This window comes from Portunus trituberculatus, chromosome 11 (assembly GCF_017591435.1).
Source record: "Portunus trituberculatus isolate SZX2019 chromosome 11, ASM1759143v1, whole genome shotgun sequence".
NCBI lineage: Eukaryota > Metazoa > Arthropoda > Malacostraca > Decapoda > Portunidae > Portunus > Portunus trituberculatus.
This window is the reverse complement of record NC_059265.1, coordinates 2,443,362-2,468,361: the sequence shown is the minus strand read 5'-3', so window position 1 is coordinate 2,468,361 and position 25,000 is coordinate 2,443,362. Positions and strand designations below refer to the sequence as shown.

The following is a 25,000-nucleotide window of genomic DNA, read 5'->3' as shown; positions in this document are numbered from 1 at the left end:
ATATAGCATGGATATCGTAATGTGTCACGGTACTGAAAGGGTTAGCTATCCATTCACTCGTGTGAGCCACCACTAGTTTGCCTCCTAATTCCTTCTCCACCTCCCTCCGTCTCAGTCATTACAACTCAATTCAACTCAAGCTTCCTTAGAAAAGTGATCCGTTCATGATACGTTTTTACTCTTCATTTTTTTAATATTGATTAGTTGATTTGCAGGCATGGTTCACTTGGAGAGAGAGAGAGAGAGAGAGAGAGAGAGAGAGAGAGAGAGAGAGAGAGAGAGAATTATTATTACCTATTATAATCAATTTCCCGTTAATGATACGTTTTCTTTTATCTTTATTCGTTGATTTACAGGTAGGGTTTACTTAGAGAGAGAGAGAGAGAGAGAGAGAGAGAGAGAGAGAGAGAGAGATTATTATCTATCATAATCATTTACAACGAAGGAAGCTTCAAAATGTTACAACAAAATTTAAAAAAATCCTGTATTATTCTAAATACTACACGGAAGATAAGAATGATTGATAAAACAAACATATGCAATTGAGTTTGTGTAATAACGGTTGGTTTGGAAGGCGTTAAAGAGCGTGGCTAGTTTATATCCAGGTGGTGGACCAGTGGTTCGGTTCACCGGCAGCGTTTCATAATGTTCGTTTGGCCTCAAATTGCTCTTTCCTTATCGGCAGGTTTTTTTTTTTTTTTTTTGGGGAGGGTAGACGAGAACGAAGCAAGATCAGTAGCTCAGGATGGCAGTGAGAGCAGTAGTACTTCAGACACCACGCCTGCTACATCTTTCAGTCTCCACGCCACCACCGACCCCTCGAGTCTACGCAGCCCAGTGGCCGTGTGTGTCTTGGCGTTGGGCGTGACGTGCAGCAACGGTGGTAATAGCAACGGGAAGCTTGATGCACAGCACAGCACAGCACAGCACAGCGGAGAGATTGGTGGTGTATGTAAATAAATAGTGTGCGTTGACTTGCTGTGATGATAGGAAGGAAGTTGTTAGTCAGTCAATAGAGGGTTGTTAGGAATTTTGACTGATAAAAGGATAACAGGATATGTGTAGGATGTGCACTGTGTCTAATGGAAGGTTAACTATACGGTGTCTGTCTGCTTGTATGTAACTAAGATGTATCGGGAACCATCGCTACGTATACTGTGTCTAATGGAAGGTTAACTATACGGTGTCTGCGTGTCTATGTAGGATGTATCCGGAACCATCGCTACGTATGAGTGTTAAATTTACTTGGTCATTCATTTACTAGTGCGGTTAGAGTAACGGGTTCAGAATAGATTTGGGTAATGACCGTGGCAAGTGAAGTGTTTTCGTGGTCATTGTAGTTGTGTAGGAAGGAAGAATTAGTTATCCTCTTCAGTACTGTGACGCATTTTCACCTTGAGACGTGTGTACGATTAGATAATTCTATTGTTACAAAGCGTGTATAGATGTCACAAGGTTAATGGCCTGTGTCTTCACTATTTTAATTCCTCGCGTAAGTTTCTGAAGTTGTATAAGATAAAGTACTAACGGAAGGAATATGAAAAAGCGTCTTGGTGCTGAAGAGATTAAACGTGTCGCGTTACTATAGAACTCCTTAAGTAAGTTGTATTTGAGGCTAAAATATTTCGGGTAAAAGTCGTTGTGGTTCCCTTGTTATACAATGGCTACCTCTGCGAAAAGAATGAGTGGACAGGATTTCTTAACGTAAACGTAACGGGGCTGGTGTTTCAAGGTACGTGCATTAGAAACGAGATGTGGTAGTATAACGGTAAGTTTGGGGATATATTCTTGAAATTAGTTCTTAGTGGTAAGCGGGCGTAGATGTTTAAGAGGTTCAAGAGTGATGTAGGTAATTGGTAAACTCGGATACTAATGTTCATGTTCGATTTGTGGTAGTAGTGGTGGTGGTGGTGGTGGTAGTATCAAGAATACGTAGAATGAAGAGTGAAAGGCTGATTGAGGCAGTGAAGGAGTGTTTAGGGCAATGTTGCCTGTTAGCTGTAGGGATAATTAGTGAACAAGTTCATTTTTTTTTGTTCATTTTTGTCCATTACAGGAGTTGACGATCCAAAGGCCTGACTCCACAGCGGTAATGAGCCTTGTGTACCTTGCACTGTCTTCACTGACAACGCCCACTACTAACCCCTCTGCCTCCGCCACCGTTTCAAGATCAGGGAAGGACTCTGCCTTGCATCGCGCACTGTGATGGTCGCCGCCCCCGCCCCCGCACCCGCCGCCGCCGCTGCTGCTGCTGCTGCTGCTGCGCTAAGGGAGAATAGTTTGTTGAGTGGATGACGGCGCGTTCACTGACCCTCTCCCCATCACCCTACCAACTCCGGCCACCCACCCCCCTGCCACCAGACACCTGCTACACCACCACTACCGCCGGCTCCGTCCAGTGAAAGATTCATCGCAGACCTGCCATTCAACGCCTGCCGCCGCCGCCGCCACCACCACCACCTCCTTATGGTGGTGTCACTGTACCTGGAGCTGTTGTCATGATTGAATAATAAATTGTGAAGAAATCTTTATTGTTTTGGAGAATTTCCTTTCCTGGGAATATTTGTGGCTGACTAGTCAGTAGTCGCCTCAGGCTGGCTTAGGTCACTGTCTGACACACCAATATTGCCTCCATCAACCTCCCACACTCACTCTAAACAATAACAGGCCAGAAATAAAAAACACGCTAACTAATTTCATGCTTTTTTTTTTATCATAGCAATACAAGAAAATGGAGAGAGATGAGCTAATGTGAAAATATTAAAATGTGGGGGTGAAAAAAAAGAGTAAATTAAGAAAAGACATTATCCTTGAAAAGTTATGGAAAAGTCCAAAAAAATATTGCATACCTGGCCAAAAAAACGGCAAAAAATGGTCAAAGCAAAAAAAAAGATCCAAAGCAGATCCTAAATACTGCACTACTGGCCAAAACCAGCAGAAAATGGTTAAAAAACTAGCCAAAACCCCCAAACTGACCCTAAATACTGCACTACTGGCCAAAAAACCCATAAGAAATGCAGGAAATTCCCAAATGGACCCCAAAACACCCCAAATGGCCCTAAAAATGCAGAAAATGGACCTAAAAACCCCCACAAATGGCCCTAAAAATGTACTTAAGTCAAAAATACTCGAAAGAGTCTCCGGAGATTAGGCAGATCCATATTGGAGTTAAAATTAAATGCAAGAGTCTCCCTAGACTTTTATTTAACAATTCTTTACATTATTACATTGCCAGGAAGTCTACAAATATTTTAATAAAAAAAAAAAATTATATATACAAAGAATACAGTGAAAAGTCTACACAAATTTTCAACTTAGTATAAAAAGTGAGCAAAATCTATACAGATTCAACTTAGTATAAAAACTGAGCAAAATCTATACAGATCTACAACTTAGTATAAAAACTGAGCAAAATCTATACAGATTCAAAGTCTAAACTGAGCAAAATCTATACAAAAAGTCTACACAAATTTTCAACTTAATATAAAATAAACATTTACAACTTAACAAAAAAATCTGCACAAATTTTCATATTTGCAAAATTTTAAAACACTTTTCAACTTCACAAAATATTTTAAAACAATTCTTTCATGTTAACAATTATTCAAAGATAAAAATGTTTGGTTTTGAAGTGACACAATCTTACAAACAAACTGTTTCAACAATCAGAGAGAGAGAGAGAGAGAGAGAGAGAGAGAGAGAGAGAGAGAGAGAGAGAGAGAGAGAGAGAGAGAGAGAGAGAGAGAGAGAGAGAATAAACAATCAAATAGTAATAACATACATGAAAACAATACATTTTAAAACAACACACACACATTAATCTTGTGCCCTCCATACACCCTTGCTAATGTCAATAAAATGGTCTAATGGTACAAAAATTTCAAGGTAAAATGTGTCCTAGTACTGAAGGGGTTAAAATAGTGAAGACTGTTGCCATTAATCTTCTGACCACCATAGATCCTTGCTATTGTCAATAAAATGGTCTAATAGTACACAAATCTCAATGTAAAATGTGTCTCAGTACTGAATTCATAGAAGCAATCTGCAGACTAAGATACACTCTTGATACACCCCTGACACCCTGACACACCCTCACCTCACACACACCTCCTAAAAACTTAACATACCCTTTCAAAAACCACAAAAAAGTGATTAACAAGCACAAACACACCCACACAGCACACTCTAAGGGTAAGTTCACACTACAAGCAGAGTGGGCAGAGTGGTTGCTAGCGGCAATAATTTTGACATTGTTTTGGACGTACAGACGCAAAATAATTATTGTGGCACATTTTTTGTGGGTGGGAAGCCAGCGGCCCTCCACGACTCCACCCACGGCCAAGGTGTCCACCAGTGTGAGCCTTTATTGCTGACAACAAAATGACAATCAATGACCAGACTGTGCATAGTTCTGGTACAATTTGACTCTTTATATTAATAGTCTGCTGAGAAAAGCTGATTTTGTGATATTCTGGTCCTAGACATGAAACAAAACACACTTTTTTTTTTTCTACAGCTGTTCCTTCCCTTGAGGAAAAATGAAAGGAAGAGGAAAGAAAGAAAGAAAAGAGAGAGAAAAAGAGAGGAGAATGAAGTGATATTCTCGTCCTATACATGAAAGGAAAACACTTTTCTTTTTTCCACACCTGTTCCATCCGTTGAGGAAAAATTAAAGGAAACTGACGAAAAAAAAAAAAAAAAAAAAAAAAAAAAGAGAGAGAGAAGAGAGGAAAAGGAAGTGATATTCTGATCCTATATATGAAAGGAAAACACAAACCCTTTTCCTTTTTCCTACAGCTGTTCCATCTCTTGAGGAAAAATGAAAGGAAGAAGAGAAAATATAAAAGAACGAAGGAAGAGAGAGAAAAAGAGAGAAGGAAGTGATATTCTGGTCCTATACATGAAAGGAAAACACTTTTTTCTTATTTTCCTACAGCTGTTCCATCCCTTGAGGAAAAATGAAAGGAAGAAGAGGAAACATAAAAGAAAGAAGGAAGAGAGAGAGAGAGAGAAAAACACACTGTACAGATCAGTGAGCCCCACACACACACACACATGACTTTACCAACAGAATTTCACGTTCCTTTATATATCGTCAAATTTTTGTTGTCTTCCAGGTAAACACTGTGGAATTTGACACTATTTATTTATTTATTATTATTATTTTTTTTATCATATTGTTGCCTGCCCGACCTGCTCTGTGGCTAAGAGGACACCCAGAATTCTTGTGTAGGTCACCCTGCTCTGCTTATTGTGTGAACACCTAACCGGACCGCTCTGCTTGTAGTGTGAGCATACCCTTACACACACACACACACACACACACACACACACACAAGAGAGAGAGGAGATATATTGAATCGTTGGAAGAGGCAAGAAGAAAAAATAATGAACAGTCTGAAGAGGAAAAGGAAAAGTTTTTTTGGAGAGTTATAGGAGAGAGAGTCAAAAAATGGTATGTGGAAAGAAGGAATGCAGAGGAACCCCTAGAGGGACCAGTAGGTGGACCGTAATGTATACTAATATAGATGGAATACTGTCAAGTAGATTAGAATTGCAAGCCTGATATAGTGTGTTTGACGGAGACAAAATTACATGAAAAAACAAAGGTAAATTTGGATTGGATAATATATAATATATGGAGAAAGGATAGAGAGGGTAAAGGTGGAGGAGGAGTTATGATTATGACGAAGAAGGAGATAAATGTGGATAAGGTTTGGTATGGGAAGAACAATGCAGAAGTGATAAGCATAAGGTTAAAAAGTGATGGAAAAGAATTAATAATCATGGTGACCTATATACCTCCTAAAACAAATTCTTGGACATTAAGGAATACGACAATATGATCAAGGATACTTTACAGAGTTTGCAAAGTGGAAACTGGAAAAAGAAAGGTGATACTAGTAGGAGATTTTAATTGTAAAGAAGTGGATTGGGAAAATCTAGTAAGTGGTGTTGGAGAGGAAGCATGGGAGAGAGATTCCTTAATCTAATGATGGAAAATATGATGGAACAGAGGGTGAAAGAAAATACTCGATATAGAGGAGATGATGAACCCGCTAGACTGGATTTGGTGTTAACACGAGAAGTGTACCTATGTGCGGATATACAATATAAATGTCCATTGGGGAAGAGTGATCATGTGGTTATGGAGATGCAGATGGCAATAACACAGCGAAGGAGAGATGAGACATACAGGAGTGGTAGATTGAATTATAGTAAGATGAACACACAAAATTTGAACAATTATTTTAGAACATTAGATTGGGAGGAGATGTTACAAATCAGAGAAGTGCAAAAAAAATATGAGATTTTTATGAAATATTATAAAGAAGGAGTTATGAAATTTGTATCACAGTATAAACCGAGAGAGGAAGGAAGAAAGGATTGGTTTAATGCAACTTGTGTTAAGGCTAAAGAAATGAGAGATGTGGCTTGGAAAAGATAGAAAAAGAACAGGAATATACTAAATAAGGAGAATTATAGAGTGGCGAGAAATGAGTATGTGAGGGTAAGGAGGGAGGAAGAAAGAAAATTTGAAAAAGATATTGTAGACAAGAGTAAGGAACATCCAAAATTGTTTTACAGGTTCATAAATGGTAAACTTAAAAGAGAGAGTCCATTGAAAGATTAAAAGGAGAGCAAGGGATAGTAGATGACCCTAGGAATATCGCGGAATTGCTAAATAATAGGTTTCAACAAGTATTTACTAAAGAAACAATGTTTGTAAAGCCTCAAAATGTAGAAGGAAATGTGCACATGGATGACATTAAGATACCTAAAAAGGAGTTATATAAAATGTTGGAGGAACTTAAAGATGATAAAGCGATGGGACCAGACGAAGTTTCAGGAAAATTATTGAAGGAATGTAGAGAAGAATTGATTGATCCATTATATGATATCATAAGGTGCTCATTAGAAACCGGGGAAGTACCGGTGGAGTGGAAAAGAGCTGAAGTGGTGCCCATTTATAAGGGAGGCAGTAAGGAAGAGCCTCTTAACTATAGACCTGTGTCACTAACAATTGTGGTCGGTAAGATTTGTGAGAGGGTGATAAAGAAATATTGGATACGGTTCTTGGAGGATCATAAGTTATTATCGGATCATCAATTTGGCTTTAGGAAAAGGAGGTCATGTGTAACAAATCTACTGAGCTTTTATTTTGAGAGTGGTTGACAAAATACAAGAGAGAGAGGGATGGATGGACTGTGTATATTTGGATTTGAAAAAAGCTTTTGACAAGGTACCTCACATGAGACTGCTATGGAAATTAAAGATTTATGGAGGACTGAAGGGAAAATTGTTAAAATGGATGGAAAACTATTTGAGATGGAGGGAGATGAGAACGGTAATAAGGGATGCAAAGTCGGACTGGTTGGTGGTGGAGAGTGGAGTCCCACAAGGTTCAGTGCTGGCACCTATACTTTTCCTTGTCTATATTAATGATATGCCAGAGGAGTAAACAGTTATATTAATTTGTTTGCGGATGATGCGAAATTGTGTAGGTGTGTGAAGAGTGAAAAGATTGTGAAATTTAACAGGCAGATCTAGATAGGATTTGGGAGTGGAGCAAGAGGTGGGAGATGGAATTTAATCTGAACAAAAGTCATGTAATGGAGATGGGGAAGAGTGGAAGACGGCCAAGAGGGTCATATAAGATGGGTGAAGGAGTAGTGTTGAAAAAGGTGGAAAAGGAAAAGGATTTGAGAGTGATAATACAAGACCATGGGCAGTTTGAGGCTCATATTGACAAGATGTTTGGAGAAATATATAATTTGATTATAAATATTGGATTAGCCTTCCATTATATGGATAAAGATATGATGAAGAAATTAATTAGTACGGTAATTAGACCAAGATTGGAATATGCTGGGGTGGTTTGGTCCCCTTATAAAAAGAAGCATATAAGGAAGTTGGAGAGATTGCAGAGAATAGCAACAAAAATGGTTCCGGAATTGGCAGAAATGACCTGAGGAAAGATTAAAAGAAATGAATTTGCTTACCTTGGAACAAAGAAGAGAAAGAGGAGATTTAATACAGGTTTATAAACTGTTGAGCAGTTTGGATGAAGTGGATAATGAGCAAATGATGTTGAGAGAGGAAAATTTAAATAGAACTACGAGATCGCATAGTATAAAGATAGCCAAAAGGAATATGCTTGAAAGATGTGAAGAAATATAGTTTCCCACAGAGATGTGTGGAGGTGTGGAATGGTCTGAGTGAGGAGGTGGTGTCAGCGAGGAGTGTGCATAGTTTTAAAGGAAAGTTGGATGTGTGTAGACTGTAGATATGGAGATGGGGCCACACGAGTATAAAGCCCAGGCCCTGTAAAAATTACACACACACACACACACACACACACACACACACACCAAACCTTAACCAATCTTGCCCACTCCCACACACACACACACACACACACGGCCCGGTAGCTCAGTGGTTAGAGCGCTGGCTTCACAAGCCAGATGACCGGGGTTCGATTCCCCGGCCGGGTGGAGATACTTGGGTGTGTCTCCTTTCACGTGTAGCCCCTGTTCACCTAGCAGTGAGTAGGTACGGGATGTAAATCGAGGAGTTGTGACCTTGTTGTCCCGGTGTGTGGTGTGTGCCTGGTCTCAGGCCTATCCCAAGATCGGAAATAATGAGCTCAGAGCTCGTTCCGTAGGGTAACGTCTGGCTGTCTCGTCAGAGACTGCACCAGATCAAACAGTGAATTACACACACACACACACACACACATACACACACATTTCACCAGATCCTAATGCACACTGCCACACAGCCTCACCTCACTTCAAAACACAAAAATCTTCACATAAACAAATTCACAGTATAAAACACAAACTTATTTCAAAACCCAACCCCAAAAACTTTCCAAACACACACACACACACACATTTCCAGCACCTTGCCACAGAAATTCAGTATTTTTATGAGACCTTCCAAGACAGTGGTTCCCAAACTGGGGGTAAATTATCCCTTGGGAGCAGCTTAACAATTTTGGGTGAGAAATAAAGCTGACAGAAAAATAAATAAATAAATAAGAATTCTGAAAATGAAGAAAACCTTGCAGTGCCTCCCATTACAATTACTGTTACCTTAGTCTTAGTGGGCAAAGTTGTAACCTAAATAATCATTCTGTGTAAGGGATAATGTGGCATGTTAACCCCTTCAGTACTGGGACACATTTTACCTTGAGATCTGTGTACCATTAGACCATTTTATTCACTTTAAGAAGGGTCTATGGAGGGCACAAGAATAATGGCTATAATCTTCACTATCTTAACTCCTTCAGTACTGGGACAAATTTTTACCTTAACATTTGTGTACCATTAGACCATTTTATTGACATTAGCAAGGGTCTATGGAGGTCACAAGGTTAATGGCCAGTCTTTTCCCTATTTTAACCCCTTCAGTACTAGGAGACATTTTTACCTTGAGATTTGTGTACCATTAAGACCATTTTATTGACATTAGGAGAGGTGTATGGAGATCACAAGATTAATGGCCACAGTCTTCACTATTTCAACCCCTTCAGTATTGAGACACATTTTTACCCTGAGATCTGTGTACCATTAGACAATTTTATTGACATAAGGAAAAGCTTATAGACATCAGAAGATTAATGGCCACAGTCTTCACCATTTTTACGCCATCAGTACTGGGACAAATTTTTACCTTAACATTTGTGTACCATTAGACCATTTTATTGACATTAGGAAACATCTACAGAGGTCAGAAGATTAATGGCCACATTCTTCATTATTTTAACCCCTTCAATACTGGGACATCTTGAGATTTGTGTACCATTAGACCATGTTATTGACAGTAGAAAAGATCTATAGACGTCAAAAGACTAATGGCCACATTCTTCACTATCTTAACCCCTTCAATACTGAGACACATTTTTACCTTGAGATTTGTGTACCATTAGACATATTATTGACATTAGGAAAGGTCTATAGAGGGCAGAAGAATGATAGCCACAGTCTTCACTATTTTAACCCCTTCAGTAATGGGACACATTTCTACCTTGAGATCTGGATACCATTAGACCATTTTATTGACACTTGGAAAGGTCTAAAGAAGGCAGAAGATTAATGGCCACAATCTCCACTATTTTTACCCCTTCAGTACTAGGACACATTTTACCTTGACATTCGTGTACCATTAGACCATTTTATTCACATTAGCAAGGGTCTATGGAGGTGACACGATCAATGGCCACAGTCTTCACTATTTAACCCCTTCAGTACTGGGACACATTTTTATCTTGAGATTTGTGTACCATTAGACCATTTCATTGCCATTAACAAAGATCCATAAACATCAGAGGATTAATGGCCAGTCTTCACTGTGGAAATCTGAACAAATTTTCAACTTCACAAAATATTCTTAAACAATTTTTCAAGTTAACAAATATTCAAAGATGAAAATGTTTGGTTTTGAAGTGACACAATCTTACAAACCAACTCTTTCAATAATAAAGAGAGAGAGAGAGAGAGAGAGAGAGAGAGAGAGAGAGAGAGAGAGAGAGAGAGAGAGAGAGAGAGAGAGAGAGAGAGAGAGAGAGAGAGAGAGAGAGAGTTCTAAAGGCAGAATGACAAGATTTTTACAATATTAACTGGAGAAACATTCTTGAAAACCCTGCCAATCATTTCTGGCCTTGGAAAATAGTCATGGTGGAGAATAAAGCGTTTTTAATCGTGTTTTATGGTTCTAGAGGCAGAGTGACTACATTTCTACATTATTAACTGGAGAAACACTCTTGAAAACCCTGCCAGTCATCTCTGTGGCCTTGGAAAGCAGTCGTGGTGAGAGTAAATTGTTTGTGAATATAGCCCTTTGACTGACACACAAGCAGCAACAATGCACATTCTTCATTCCTCTGAGCTCAGTAAGTGAATGATTGAGTGAGCGCTGAGTGAATCTCTTAACAAGCACACTGCATCTTTGTCCTGAGAATCCAACACTTGCTTCACAAACTCATGTGGGGATTAAAATAGTGAAAACTGTGCCCATTGATATTGTCACCTCCATACACCCTTCCTAATGTCAATAAAATGGTATTATCACAGCCAAACTTTCTTCAAATGCCATCAAAAACATGCCAAATAATCTTAAAATACCATGCCAAACTGTCTTAAAATGTCCTTAAAAGAAAAAAAAAAAAAACATGACAAACTGCTAATCTATCCTAACTCTTCTTCATGGCTTAGGTGTTGTCTTGTACCCTGGGTGTTGCTGATGGCTGTAGGTGTTGTAGAAGGCTTGTGTTGTGTTGTGGCGTGGCTTGTCTTGGCTTGGCTTGACTTTCCTGTAATGAGAGATGCACTGTTTACATTGAGTCACCTTCACTATGTTGTAAACTGAACTGAACGCAACTCAACCAAACAAACTGTCTTAAAATGCCCTTAAAACATGCCAAACTGTCTCAATATGCCCTCAAATATGTCAAACTCTTAATATATCCTCATAACCTGCCAAACTGTCTTAAATTGCACTCAAAATCTGCCAAACTGTCTTAAAATGGCCTTGAAACCTGCCAAACTATCTTCAATTTCCTTAAAACCTCCCAAATTGTCTTAATATACCCTCAAAACCAGCCAAACTGTTATAAATTGCCCTCAAAACCTGCCAAATTGTAACAAAATGTCCTCAAAACATACCAAACTGTCTTAACATGGTCTCTAAACTGTCTTACAATACCCTCAAAACATGCCAAACTGTCTAAAATGTCCTCAAAACATACCAAACTGTCTAAAATGCCCTTAGAACATGCCAAACTGTCTAAAATGCCCTTAAAACATGCCAAACTATTTTAAAATACCCATCAAACATGCCAAACTGCCTCAAAAATGTCCTCAAAATCTTATCCAGCCCAACCTAACCACACTTCACACCACACACCACACCACTGACCTGCATAAGGAAGGAAGCCGTGTGACCTCAGCTTTGAGTGGCCACCTCCTCTCGGGTCACAGTGAAGTCGCAGTCCAGGGAGTCCTGTGGCAAAAGTAATAATAGTAATAGTATTAGTACAGGAGGAGGAGGAGGAGGAGGAGGAGGAGGAGGAGGAGGAGGAGGAGGAGGAGGAGGAGGAGGAGGAGGAGGAGGAGGAGGAGGAGGAGGAGAGAGAGGAGAGAGAGAGAGAGAGAGAGAGAGAGAGAGAGAGAGAGAGAGAGAGAGAGAGAGAGAGAGAGAGAGAGAGAGAGAGAGAGAGAGAGAGAGAGAATAAATAGCAAAAAATTTATGAAATGACAATATTTATTATTTTACCTTTTCTTTTTCTCTCTTTTCTTCTTCTCCTCCTCTTCTCATATTCCTCCACCTCTTCCTTCTTCTTCTTCTTCTTCTTCTTCTTCTTCTTCTTCTTCTTCTCCTCCTCTTCTTGTCTTGGTCTGTCTTTCTTCATATTCTTAACACAATCTGAAATAAATAAAACTGGATTAATATCTGAGAGAGAGAGAGAGAGAGAGAGAGAGAGAGAGAGAGAGAGAGAGAGAGAGAGAGAGAGAGAGAGAGAGAGAGAGAGAGAGAGAGAGAGAGAGAGAGAGAGAGAGAGTGTTTCAGTGTGCGGAGGCCATAAATTCAGAGTGTTATTGAAGCAGTGGGTAAGTAAGTGAAGTGCTTGACAGTGACACATAGAGAATAAGTGAATAAGTGAAGTGATAATACAAGATACATAGTGACACAAGTGATACACTGCAGGAGTAATTATCACTACATCAATAAGAACACTAGCAGTCAAATAGTTGGTGGGCTTTGAGATAGGAGATACCCATAATGCCTTCTTTAGCCCATTAAAACACAATGCAAATGCACCTATGCTTTCAATCTCCATTAATTCTCATCGTCCACACTTTTATGTCCACATTTAAAACTGCACACTCTTCTAAATCAAGTGAAAAAATTGAGGTTTATGAGACAAAATTGTAAGAAAAACATGCTTTCACACACCCCACACTCACCAAACACACAGCACACCAGCACACACCATTCCCACACCTGCACACACCAGCAAACCACAAACAACCCTTTGCAAACACTGGAAAATGCAAAAAAAAAACACACCCCAAAAATAGTTTACACAAAAAACAACACATTTACACACACACCACACGTACCACACACACACTTACACCTGCAGAAACCTTTCCCACACCTGCACACACCAGCACAGTACACAGCTTGGTGTGTGGAGGGAGATATGGAGGAAAGAAAAGGAGGTGGTGGAGGGAAAAAATGAGAAAAATTGTCAGGTTTTGAAGGGAGATTTAGAAAAGTACTATTTTGACTATGATAGAAGTGAGATAGGAGACTCAAAATTGGAGAGAAGGTGGAGGAAACATGGAGGAAATAGTCTACTGAAGGAAAAGCCAGGAGGACCTGTGGAGGGAGATATGGAAGAAACAAGACAAACATTACCTAACCAAAACGCACCAAAAATTACCTAAAAATATTGCATCAAGCAACAAAACACACACACACACACACACACACACACACACACACACACATATTGATAGAATTTTCAGAGAGACGTATAATTTGCTAAGGAATATTGGAGTAGCATTTCACTATATGGACAAGGAAATGATGAAGAAATTGATAAGTACTAAAATAAGACCTAGATTGGAATATGCAGGAGTTGTGTGGACTCCCATAAAAAAAACACATAAGAAAATTAGAGAGACTACAAAAATGGCTGCAAGAATGGTTCCAGAATTTAAAGGGATGGCATATGAGGAGAGACTAAAGGCAATGGATCTACCAACCTTGGAGCAGAGAAGAGAGAGGGATCTGATACAAGTTTATAAATTGATTAACGGAATGGATGAAGTGGATAATGAGAAACTGATCCTGAGAGAAGAATATGACTTTAGAAGCACAAGATCGCATAGTAAGAAACTAAGGAAGGGACGATGTCTGAGAGATGTTAAAAAATTTAGTTTCCCGCAAAGATGTGTTGAGACTTGGAACAGTTTGAGTGAGGAAGTGGTGTCAGCAAAGAGTGTACATAGTTTTAAAGAAAAATTAGATAAGTCTAGATATGGAGACGGGACCACACGAGCATAAAGCCCAGGCCCTGTAAAACTACAACTAGGTAAATACATACACACACACACACACACACACCTGCACTCCACAAACAACCCTTAAATCACACCTGGAAAACACCCACAATAAGTCTACCCTAGCCAACCCACACCAAAAAACAATAAATACTATACATAGGTAGCTATAGTTGACATTACAAAAACATACAAAAAACAGTATTATTCCAGTGTTTCACCACATTCCACTAAATGTTTTTTACCCACCTCATGAGATAGAGCTCGTCATTACGAGTATTTTTAATCCCATATTTATAAGGCGCAACCTATTTATAATGGTGATACCGAATTTCAAAAATTTAATCGTATTTTTGGCGATCTCACTCCCGAGTCAATAGAACAGAGACAGAGTGACGCGAGAGCTGCTCGACCCAGGGCAGCGGCTAGCGTGGGCCAACATTAGTGACTCGTTTTGTTTGAGCTATTGTTTCCGCTGATTGGTTACTTCCGTTTGAAAGTGAACTGGCAGCAAATGAAAAAAAAAAATCATAATTTATTCAACCAATCACGGTGGCCTTGAGACTTGCGGTATGAATTTGAATTCAGTTTGAGGCAAGATGTCCCACTGTGCAGGTTGTGAACTGCATTACTTCAATGTTTTGGTTATCATATTTTCAATAGATGTCATGTCGGCTGAGTGAGAGCTGTGAGGGTGGAGCTGGAAAACGAGGAAAACTGGAGGGACCACTTCATTTGGACAGTGCCACAGTTCCTACTAATACATATTGGTTTGTAGAGCAAGAAAAATAAATCATGAAAATAATTTAATACAACAACACCTGGATAGAATTTTGATTGTCCCCATCATATTGACAGGTTAATGGTATATGATGGCTGTTATTATCATTGATGTTTTCTTTCAGGGCTCACAAGCAGACACGCAGTGTTGTCCAAAGAGGCACTGGGCAGCTGAAACACCGATTTCATGTCTTGCACAGTGAGGTCCGGGTCAGCCCACCATTGAAGGTGTGCAAGATGGTGCATGTTTGTGCTATGTTGCACAATATATGTAAAGACAGGAATATTCCTATTCCTATTGATGCAGGCCACCCTGACTTTGAAGAGCAGCAGCACGACATCGTACAAGAAGTGCCACCACTTCCAGCTGCTCGACAAAATCCGGGTCGCCTGTATCGAGATGAATTCTGCAACTTGCATTTCAAGTATGTTGATTATTTTGTACCAATATATACTGGCTTTACTGTATTTGATCTTGGATATGTCTACTTATCATGCATTAGTATCTCATTACTGTTGATTAACCACCTTTTTTCAGCAATCCTGCCAGAAACATGGCCCACCTGCCCCACCACTGATCTGGTGACACATGCAGAGATCAATTTTGCAACTTGCATTTCAAGTATGTTGGTTATTCATTCTGTACCAATATTTACTGGCTTCTATAAATAATCTTGGATACATTCACTCATCATCTCATTATTGTTGATAAGCAACCTAATTTTTCTTTTCTTTTCTTTTTTCATTCTTTCCAGCATTCCTGCTTGAAGTGCGGATCTCCTGCCCTTCAGCACACATGGCCAGTCACATGCCAAGGTACTGTCAACATCTATGTTTTCCATCTCCTTAATTCTTATCCTCACTGCTTTTGTGTTGACATTTAAAACTGTACACTCTTCTAAATCAACATAAATGCTTTCTATCTCTCCTAATTGTCATCCTCCACACTTCCATGTCAACATTTTAAACCTTACACTCTTCTAAATCAACATAGATACTTTCATCTCTCTTAATCCTCATCCTCGACACTTCCATGTCCACATTTAAAACTGTACACTCTTCTAAATCAACATATATACTTTCATCTCTTTCCATCCTCCACACTTACATTTAAAACTGTACACTCTTCTAAATCAACATACACTTTCCATCTCCATTAATTGTCATCCTCCACACTTCCATGTCCACATTTAAAACTGTACACTCTTCTAAATCAACATATATACTTTCCATCTCCTTAATTCTTATCCTTGCTGCTTCCATGTCCACATTTAAAACCATACACCCTTCTAAATCAACATACATGCTTTCCATCTCCTTAATTGTCATCCTCACCACTTCCATCACTTTCTTCCTGGGAGCTCCTGGCCTCACTGTCCTTTTCTGGCAAATATTCCTCATGTGAGTCACTAATGAGTCCTTCTGATTGACTCTCATTGTCCTCAGAATCCTGTAATTCATCTAATAGAGCCAGCTCACCCTCAGAATTCCTCAAGGGTGACAATGACAACACCATTACACCACACTGGTCAGTAACACACTGCCCACCGGCCACCACCCTCCCCTCAGGCCACACGGTCCCTCTCCCAAGCCACCGTACCCAGTGTCCCTGAAAACAGTTAGTCACTTTGTCACTGAATCATAAAAAACACACAAAGCGAGAAGATGAAGCACTGATGGAGCGATGGTGTGTGCATGTACTGTAAATATCTTGAAACACCCTTAAAACACCCTAACATAGCCTAAAATAGTTAAAACAGTCTTAAACACCCTTAAATAGCCTTAAAATAACCCTAAAACACTAAAACAGTCTTAAACACCCTTAAAATAGCTTAAAACTGCCTTAAACATCCTAAAATTCTTCAAACACCCTAAAATAGCCTTAAACAATCTAAAACAGCCTAAAAATACCCTAAGACAGCCTTAAAACACCCTAAAGTAGCCTTAAACACCCTCAAAGTCTTCAAACACCCTAAAACAGCCTTCAATACTCACAGTTGGCTAGGTGTGTCCCAGCTGGTGTAGTTGCTATGTTCCATCCCTACATAGAGCCACTTCCTTTAGTACGGCCGGTGGTGGCTGGTGATCCTGTTGGGAGGAGGTGGTGGTGGTTATAATAGTACTAGTGGTGGTAGTGAAATGGTGTGGTTTTGTGAGCATCTGATGTGGTAATGTTGGTTGTTTGTGGTGGTTGTGGGTGTGGTTGGACAGTGGTGGTGGTGGTGGTGGTGGTATTAGGAGGATTTTAAAAAGACAAATATTTTCCGGCCAAAACAAGTTAAAAATTGAGGTTTATGAGACAAAATTGTAAGAAAAACCACGCTTTCACACACCCGACACTCACCAAACACACAGCACACCAGCACACACCATTCCCACACCTGCACACACCAACAAACCACAAACAACCCTTTGCAAACACTGGAAAATGCAAAAAACACACACCCAAAAAATATATAGTAGCTTACACTAAAAACATTTACACACACACCACACGTACACACACACACACCACCTGCGGAAACCTTTCCACACCTGCACACACCAGCACAGTACACAGCTTGGTGTGTGGAGGAGATATGGAGGAAAGAAAAGGAGGTGGTGGAGGGAAAAATGAGAAAAATTGTCAGGTTTTGAAGGGAGATTTAGAAAAGTACTATTTTGACTATGATAGAAGTGAGATAGGAGACTCAAAATTAGAGAGAAGGTGGAGGAAACATGGAGGAAATAGTCTACTGAAGGAAAAGCCTGGAGGTAACCTGTGGAGGAAACAAGACAAACATTACCTAACCAAAATGCACCAAAAATTACCTAAAAATATTGCATCACACACACACACACTCCACAAACAACCCTTAAATCACACCTGGATAACGCCCACAATAAGTTTACCCTAGCCAACCAACACCAAAAAAAAATAAACACTATACATAGGTAGCTATAGTTGACATTACAAAAACGTACAAAAAACACACTTACACACACACCACACTCACAGCACACCTGAGGACACCTTTCCCACACCCACACACACTCACCTCTCCCTCTGAAACTTGGTGAGTGGAGTATTTGTGAGTTTTGCCGCAGAGAGGAGACATGCAGCAAGTCAACAGCAGCGGCTCTCCAAGAACCCATTGTGACATTGTGGCAAGCCATGGTGCACCTCTGGAATAGTGGTAGTTGTTGTAGTGGTGCGTGGTGGTAGTAATAGTATAAATGAGGCGTGACAAGGCGTAGGAAAGGGTGAAGGACACTGCCTACCACACTATAACACCACCATATCTCACTAACCACTTCAACTATCAAACTATCACGCATATGGGAGGTGTATGGATCCACAAACTATCTACGGAGGCAATATGAGGGCGTGACAAGGCGTAGTAAATAAGAAAAACTGAAAATAGTTAACACAGAGAGGGCCGATGTGGAAGGCAGGATGGCGGACACTGCCTAACACAAGAACACCACCATATCTCAGTAACCGCTTCAACTATCAAACTATCCCGCGCATGGGAGGTGTATGGGTGCATAAGCTATCTATGGAGGCAATATGGGGGCGTGACAATGCGTAGGAGGGCAGGAATGACCACCGCAAATATGAGGCAACAAAACCCAAAAGTTTGCTTATAAAGACGCACTTATTTTCACTTTACCAGACTTTTTTCACCTTAATTGGCACGTCTCACTAACTCTACATACTTTAGATAATAAGCATGTACACGCACACACTTGGGAATAACTCACCTGCTCCACAAATGTTCAAAAACTGTAAGTCTCAAAACAGAGCTAACAATGGCGGATCTTCTTCTTCTTCTTCTACGCAAAATGTCGACATCATTGTATACACTTCCTCTATCACTCAAACTTCTTATAAAATTCAAAATAACATTGAATTAAATAAATAAAATATGAAATGGTAAAGAAAAATTAAAATAACATGTGTATCATATTCCCAATACCGAAATGGTGGTGATGGGGTCACTCACAAATATTGATAAAAAACATATTTCGCCTTAAGGATTGAAATATTTCTACTTATTTAGTGAAGTTGGCACTTTTCTGATATCTGATTTGTTATTAGTAAAGTAAACTAATTTCTAAACTACAATAGAATCGAGTCCAGCTGTGTTTTGGTTTACCGAAAAAATAACGTTAAAGTCACTGCAAGGAATATATCGTTGTTTTTTATCAGCACGCCTAGGATTGTTTTGGTGCTTGATATAACACTTAAAAGATATGAAAAACATGATTCAAGTAACAATATTCCATAAAGTTTAGTCTACCTATTCGTATTTTCAATTTCAAAATTTTGAATGGTAACAAAATAGAAAACAAAAATCTTTATATGACAAAGAATCTGTGTTTTCTTTATTCGGCTGGAAAGCGAAAATTTGTGTTATTCAGAAAATGTAATATAACGTAGTTTGGGTGAGCTTTCCATCTCGACATTGTGGTGTGTTTGTCACCCGTTAATTGGACACAAACACCTTCCTTTCCACCGCTTTCAATAAAAAAAAACCACCCGGTAGGAATATTATATTTTGATTATTAGTTACACTATTTATCGCGCCTAAAAGTGTAGTGTATACTAGTCTGGGAGCCGTTTTTCTTGTGGCGATTTTTTAAATGAATTATCTACGTCAATATTGAACCCACGGGGGGCGCCTCACCCCTGCCTTCCCCATGGACAGTCCAGCAATGTCTGCTTCCACTCCCCCCTGTGTTTCCAGACCCAGAGAGTGAAGCAAAGCCAGAATCAACCACCACACTAGATAAATAGCCATTACTGTGGTAAATAAGGCGATGGTTGTGTATATGTACCCCAGTTAACACCGCCCGCCGCCCACCTCACCCACACCCACAGCCCGCCCCAACATTTCCTTCAATTCTCACTGTTTTCTGCTGCTGCTGCGCGCCTCAAATGCATAGCAGGGACAAAAGAGGAGCGAGTAGTAGTAGTAGCAGGAGCAGCAGTGTTATTATTATTACTATGAGGGTTAATGTGTGTGTGTGGGGGGCGGGCTGTTTTATGTAAAATTATCCCTCTCTCTCTCTCTCTCTCTCTCTCTCTCTCTCTCTCTCTCTCATGAAGGCCACAGAGGTGACTAGGTAGAGTGTTCCTGCTGTTAATAATTTAGAAATGTTGTTAATCTCTCACTGGAACCTTAAAAACAATAACAACTTCAACTATACTCTATTGATGAAGGTTAGACACACAACCCGTCACTTCAGAGGAGCTTGGCGGTGTCTTATGGTGTGGCTTGACAATGTTAGGGCTGGAATATGTCACTAAGCCCTCTCTCTCTCTCTCTCTCTCTCTCTCTCTCTCTCTCTCTCTCTCTAAAGTCTCTCTCTCATCGGTAAAGTTAGTCACTCTGAAGGTAAAAATGTGTCCCAGTAATGAAGATGTTAAAATAGTGAAGACTGGCATTAATCTTCTCCTCCATACATCCTGTCACTAAGCCCTCTCTCTCTCTCTCTCTCTCTCTCGGTAAAGTTAGTCACTTTGAAGGTAAAAATGTGTCCCAGTAATGAAGATGTTAAAATAGTGAAGACTGGCATTAATCTTCCGTCCTCCATACATCCTTCCTAATGTCAATAAAATGGTCTAATGGCACACAAATCTCAAGGTAAAAATGTGTCCCAGTACTGAAGGGGTTAAAATAGTGAAGACTGTGGCCATTAATCTTCTGCCCTCCATACACCCTTCTTAATGTCAATAAAATGGTTTAATGGTGCACAAATCTCAAGGTAAAATGTGTCCCAGTACTGAAGGGGTTAAAATAGTGAAGACTGTGGCCATTAATCTTCTGCCCTCCATACACCCTTCCTAATGTCAATAAAATGGTCTAATGGTACACAAATCTCAAGGTAAAAATGTGTCCCAGTACTGAAGGGGTTAAAATAGTGAAGACTGTGGCCATTAATCTTCTGCCTTCCATACACCCTTCCTAATGTCAATAAAATGGTCTAATGGCACACAAATCTCAAGGTAAAAATGTGTCCCAGTACTGAAGGGGTTAAAATAGTGAAGACTGTGGCCATTAATCTTCTGCCTCCATACACCCTTCCTAATGTCAATAAAATGGTCTAATGGTACACAAATCTCAAGGTAAAAATGTGTCCCAGTACTGAAGGGGTTAAAATAGTGAAGACTGTGGCCATTAATCTTCTGTCCTCCATACACCCTTCCTAATGTCAATAAAATGGTCTAATGGTACACAAATCTCAAGGTAAAAATGTGTCCCAGTACTGAAGGGGTTAAAATAGTGAAGACTGTGGCCATTAATCTTCTGTCCTCCATACACTTCCTAATGTCAATAAAATGGTCTAATGTCACATCTCAAGGTAAAATGTGTCCCAGTAATGAAGGGGTTAAAATTATGAAGACACCATTAATCTTCTGCCTTCCCCTAATGTCAATAAAATGGTAAACACAAATCTCAAGGTAAAAATGTCCCAGTACTGAAGGGGTTAAAATAGTGAAGACTGTGGCCATTAATCTTCTGCCTCCATACACCCTTCCTAATGTCAATAAAATGGTCTAATGGCACACAAATCTGAAGGTAAAAATGTGTCCCAGTACTGAAGGGGTTAAAATAGTGAAGACTGTGGCCATTAATCTTCTGCCCTCCATACACCCTTCCTAATGTCAATAAAATGGTCTAATGGTACACAAATCTCAAGGTAAAAATGTGTCCCAGTACTGAAGGGGTTAAAATAGTGAAGACTGTGGCCATTAATCTTCTGCCTCCATACACCCTTCCTAATGTCAATAAAATGGTCTAATGGTACACAAATCTCAAGGTAAAAATGTGTCCCAGTACTGAAGGGGTTAAAATAGTGAAGACTGTGGCCATTAATCTTCTGCCTCCATACACCCTTCCTAATGTCAATAAAATGGTCTAATGGTACACAAATCTCAAGGTAAAAATGTGTCCCAGTACTGAAGGGGTTAAAATAGTGAAGACTGTGGCCATTAATCTTCTGCCTCCATACACCCTTCCTAATGTCAATAAAATGGTCTAATGGTACACAAATCTCAAGGTAAAAATGTGTCCCAGTACTGAAGGGGTTAAAATAGTGAAGACTGTGGCCATTAATCTTCTGCCTCCATACACCCTTCCTAATGTCAATAAAATGGTCTAATGGCACACAAATCTCAAGGTAAAAATGTGTCCCAGTACTGAAGGGGTTAAAATAGTGAAGACTGTGGCCATTAATCTTCTGCCCTCCATACACCCTTCCTAATGTCAATAAAATGGTCTAATGGCACACAAATCTGAAGGTAAAAATGTGTCCCAGTACTGAAGGGGTTAAAATAGTGAAGACTGTGGCCATTAATCTTCTGCCCTCCATACACCCTTCCTAATGTCAATAAAATGGTCTAATGGCACACAAATCTGAAGGTAAAATGTGTCCCAGTACTGAAGGGTTTAAAATAGTGAAGACTGTGGCCATTAATCTTCTGCCTCCATACACCCTTCCTAATGTCAATAAAATGGTCTAATGGCACACAAATCTGAAGGTAAAAATGTGTCCCAGTACTGAAGGGGTTAAAATAGTGAAGACTGTGGCCATTAATCTTCTGCCCTCCATACACCCTTCCTAATGTCAATAAAATGGTCTAATGGTACACAAATCTCAAGGTAAAAATGTGTCCCAGTACTGAAGGGGTTAAAATAGTGAAGACTGTGGCCATTAATCTTCTGTCCTCCATACACCCTTCCTAATGTCAATAAAATGGTCTAATGGCACACAAATCTGAAGATAAAATGTGTCCCAGTACTGAAGGGGTTAGGGATGGGAGGTTAACATAACTGTAGTGTACTTTAGTGTAGATGATAAACTAAGGAATGGTACTATCAAACTGGAAATTGAGAAGATCATAGAGACTAATGCACAACATCCACTGCTTACAATCTGGGACTTGAATGGCCACGTGGGATTCAAAGGAACACAAAAGCCAGATGGAAATGGAAGAATGATATTAGAATGCATGGAGAAGTATAAAATGATAATGCCCAATGACGATACAATTGTGACAGCTTAGCTCAGTAATCAGCTTACCTTGTTGAGAAAATGCTTTGCTTCAGTGACACCCCAGACAGCTTAGCTCAGTAATCAGCTTACCTTTATGCTCAGAGTATGTTTTGGGGTTTTGGGGCATTTTGAGGTGTTACATGGTGTTTTGAGTGTGTTTGGGAATAAAATTGAGTGTTTCAAGTGGTTTGGGCGTATTGAGTGTGTGTGGGTGTGTTTGTATTGAGCTCAGAATTTGTTTTGGGGCATTTTGAAATGTTTTGGGATAAAATTGAGTGTTTTAAGTGGTTTGGATGTATTGAGTGTGTGTGTGTGTGTTTGTATTGAGCTCTGGGTGTGTTTTGGGGCATTTTGAGGAGTTACATGGTGTTTTGAGTGTGTTTTGGGATAAAATGGAGTGTTTTTACTGAAACTGAGGTTCCCCACGAATAGACCTGTCTCTGATAAAATGCTTTGGTTCGCAGTGACATCTCAGACAGCTTAGGTCAGTAATCAGCTTACCTTTGTGCCATCTTGACATGACATGATGCTCTCGGGAACACATTCCTCACACAAATAGATAAATCTCTGCACACTCAGTGAAATGTGGCTCAAAAATCTCTTAACTTCTTGTATGGTACATTTGCAGGATTGAAGCAAAGTCAGTCTTTTTATAATAATATATTTCCTCTATGTCACATAAACAGCTTTCATTCCTTCACAGCACCAACATCCACACAGAGTGTCCACACAGACAACACTGCGTCATTAAACTGTATATTAATGTACTTTAACTACTTTACATGTACGGTAAGTCCTCGTTACACGGTACATGTGCGTTCCTGAAAACCTTACCACAAATCAGAATTACCGTATCCCGAACCCATTATAACGTGCAATAATAGGGAATGCGCTCCAGCTTCCTGGGAGGTAGGCTAGAAAATGGCCTGTTCATACTCAGATATTGTGTACAAAAATCATTTCAAAGTAAAAAAATCTTTAATTGTCATATCAATAGATGTTTGCAAAGTTTTAGACAGTATAAGAAGGATTATAGGATCAAAATTCTTATGGAATATCAAATAAATGAAAAGTACTAGACCTAATAACAAAAGTTTACCCTGGAGACAAAACTAGACTAAGACTTCAAACACAAAATTTAACAAGTGGCATCAGACAGACAGACAGACAGACAGACAGCAGGGGGATGTACATACAGCCTCCATAACACTTGGCAAATTAACCCCTTCACTACCAGGACGTGCTTTCATACATAGTCATTCTGTTTTCTATTTTGGTGATTCTATACAGCTTCACAAACTTATTATGTGGGGATTCAAATAGTGAAAACTCAGGCCATTAATCCTCTGACCTCCATAGACTCTTCCTAATGTCAATAAAATCGTCTAATCACGCCCAAAACTCACAGTAAAAATGCCTCCCAGTACTGAAGGGGTTAAAAATTATGAAGACTGTGGCCATTAATCTTGTGATCTCCATAGACTCTTCTTAGTGTCAATAAAATGGTCTAATGGTACACAAATCTCAAGGTAAAAATACGTCCCAGTACTGAAGGGGTTAAAATAGTGAAGACTGTGGCCATTAATCTTCTGACCTCCATACACCCTTCCTAATGTCATCAAAATGGTCTAATGGTACACAAACCTCAAGGTAAAAATGTGTCCCAGTACTGAAGGGGTTAAAATAGTGAAGACTGTGGCCATTTATCCTCTGACCTCCATACACCCTTCCTAATGTCATCAAAATGGTCTAATGGTACACAAATCTCAAGGTAAAAATGTGTCCCAGTACTGAAGGGGTTAAAATAGTGAAAACTGTGGCCATTTATCCTCTGCCCTCCATACACCCTTCCTAATGTCAATAAAATGGTCTAATGGTACACAAACCTCAAGGTAAAAATACTTCCCAGTACTGAAGGGGTTAAAATAGTGAAGACTGTGGCCATTTATCCTCTGCCCTCCATACACCCTTCCTAATGTCATCAAAATGGTCTAATGGTACACAAACCTCAAGGTAAAAATGTGTCCCAGTACTGAAGGGGTTAAAATAGTGAAAACTGTGGCCATTTATCCTCTGCCCTCCATACAACCTTCCTAATGTCA

At 39.6% G+C, this 25,000-nt stretch overlaps 2 protein-coding genes and 1 long non-coding RNA gene across 4 annotated transcripts in view; 2 read left to right on the top strand and 1 right to left on the bottom strand.

Moving 5' to 3' along the window:
• LOC123502335 overlaps nucleotides 1–2,526 on the top strand; it is a 9,680-nt gene extending 7,154 nt beyond the window's left edge. The window contains exon 2 of the long non-coding RNA XR_006673951.1: nucleotides 2,057–2,526. This is a non-coding gene — a long non-coding RNA (uncharacterized LOC123502335). The remainder of the gene's footprint in view (nucleotides 1–2,056) is intronic.
• LOC123502281 overlaps nucleotides 1–25,000 on the top strand; it is a 409,114-nt gene that overhangs the window by 50,250 nt on the left and 333,864 nt on the right. The window lies entirely within an intron of this gene.
• Nucleotides 1–25,000, bottom strand: part of LOC123502275 — a 487,861-nt gene that overhangs the window by 192,462 nt on the left and 270,399 nt on the right. The window lies entirely within an intron of this gene.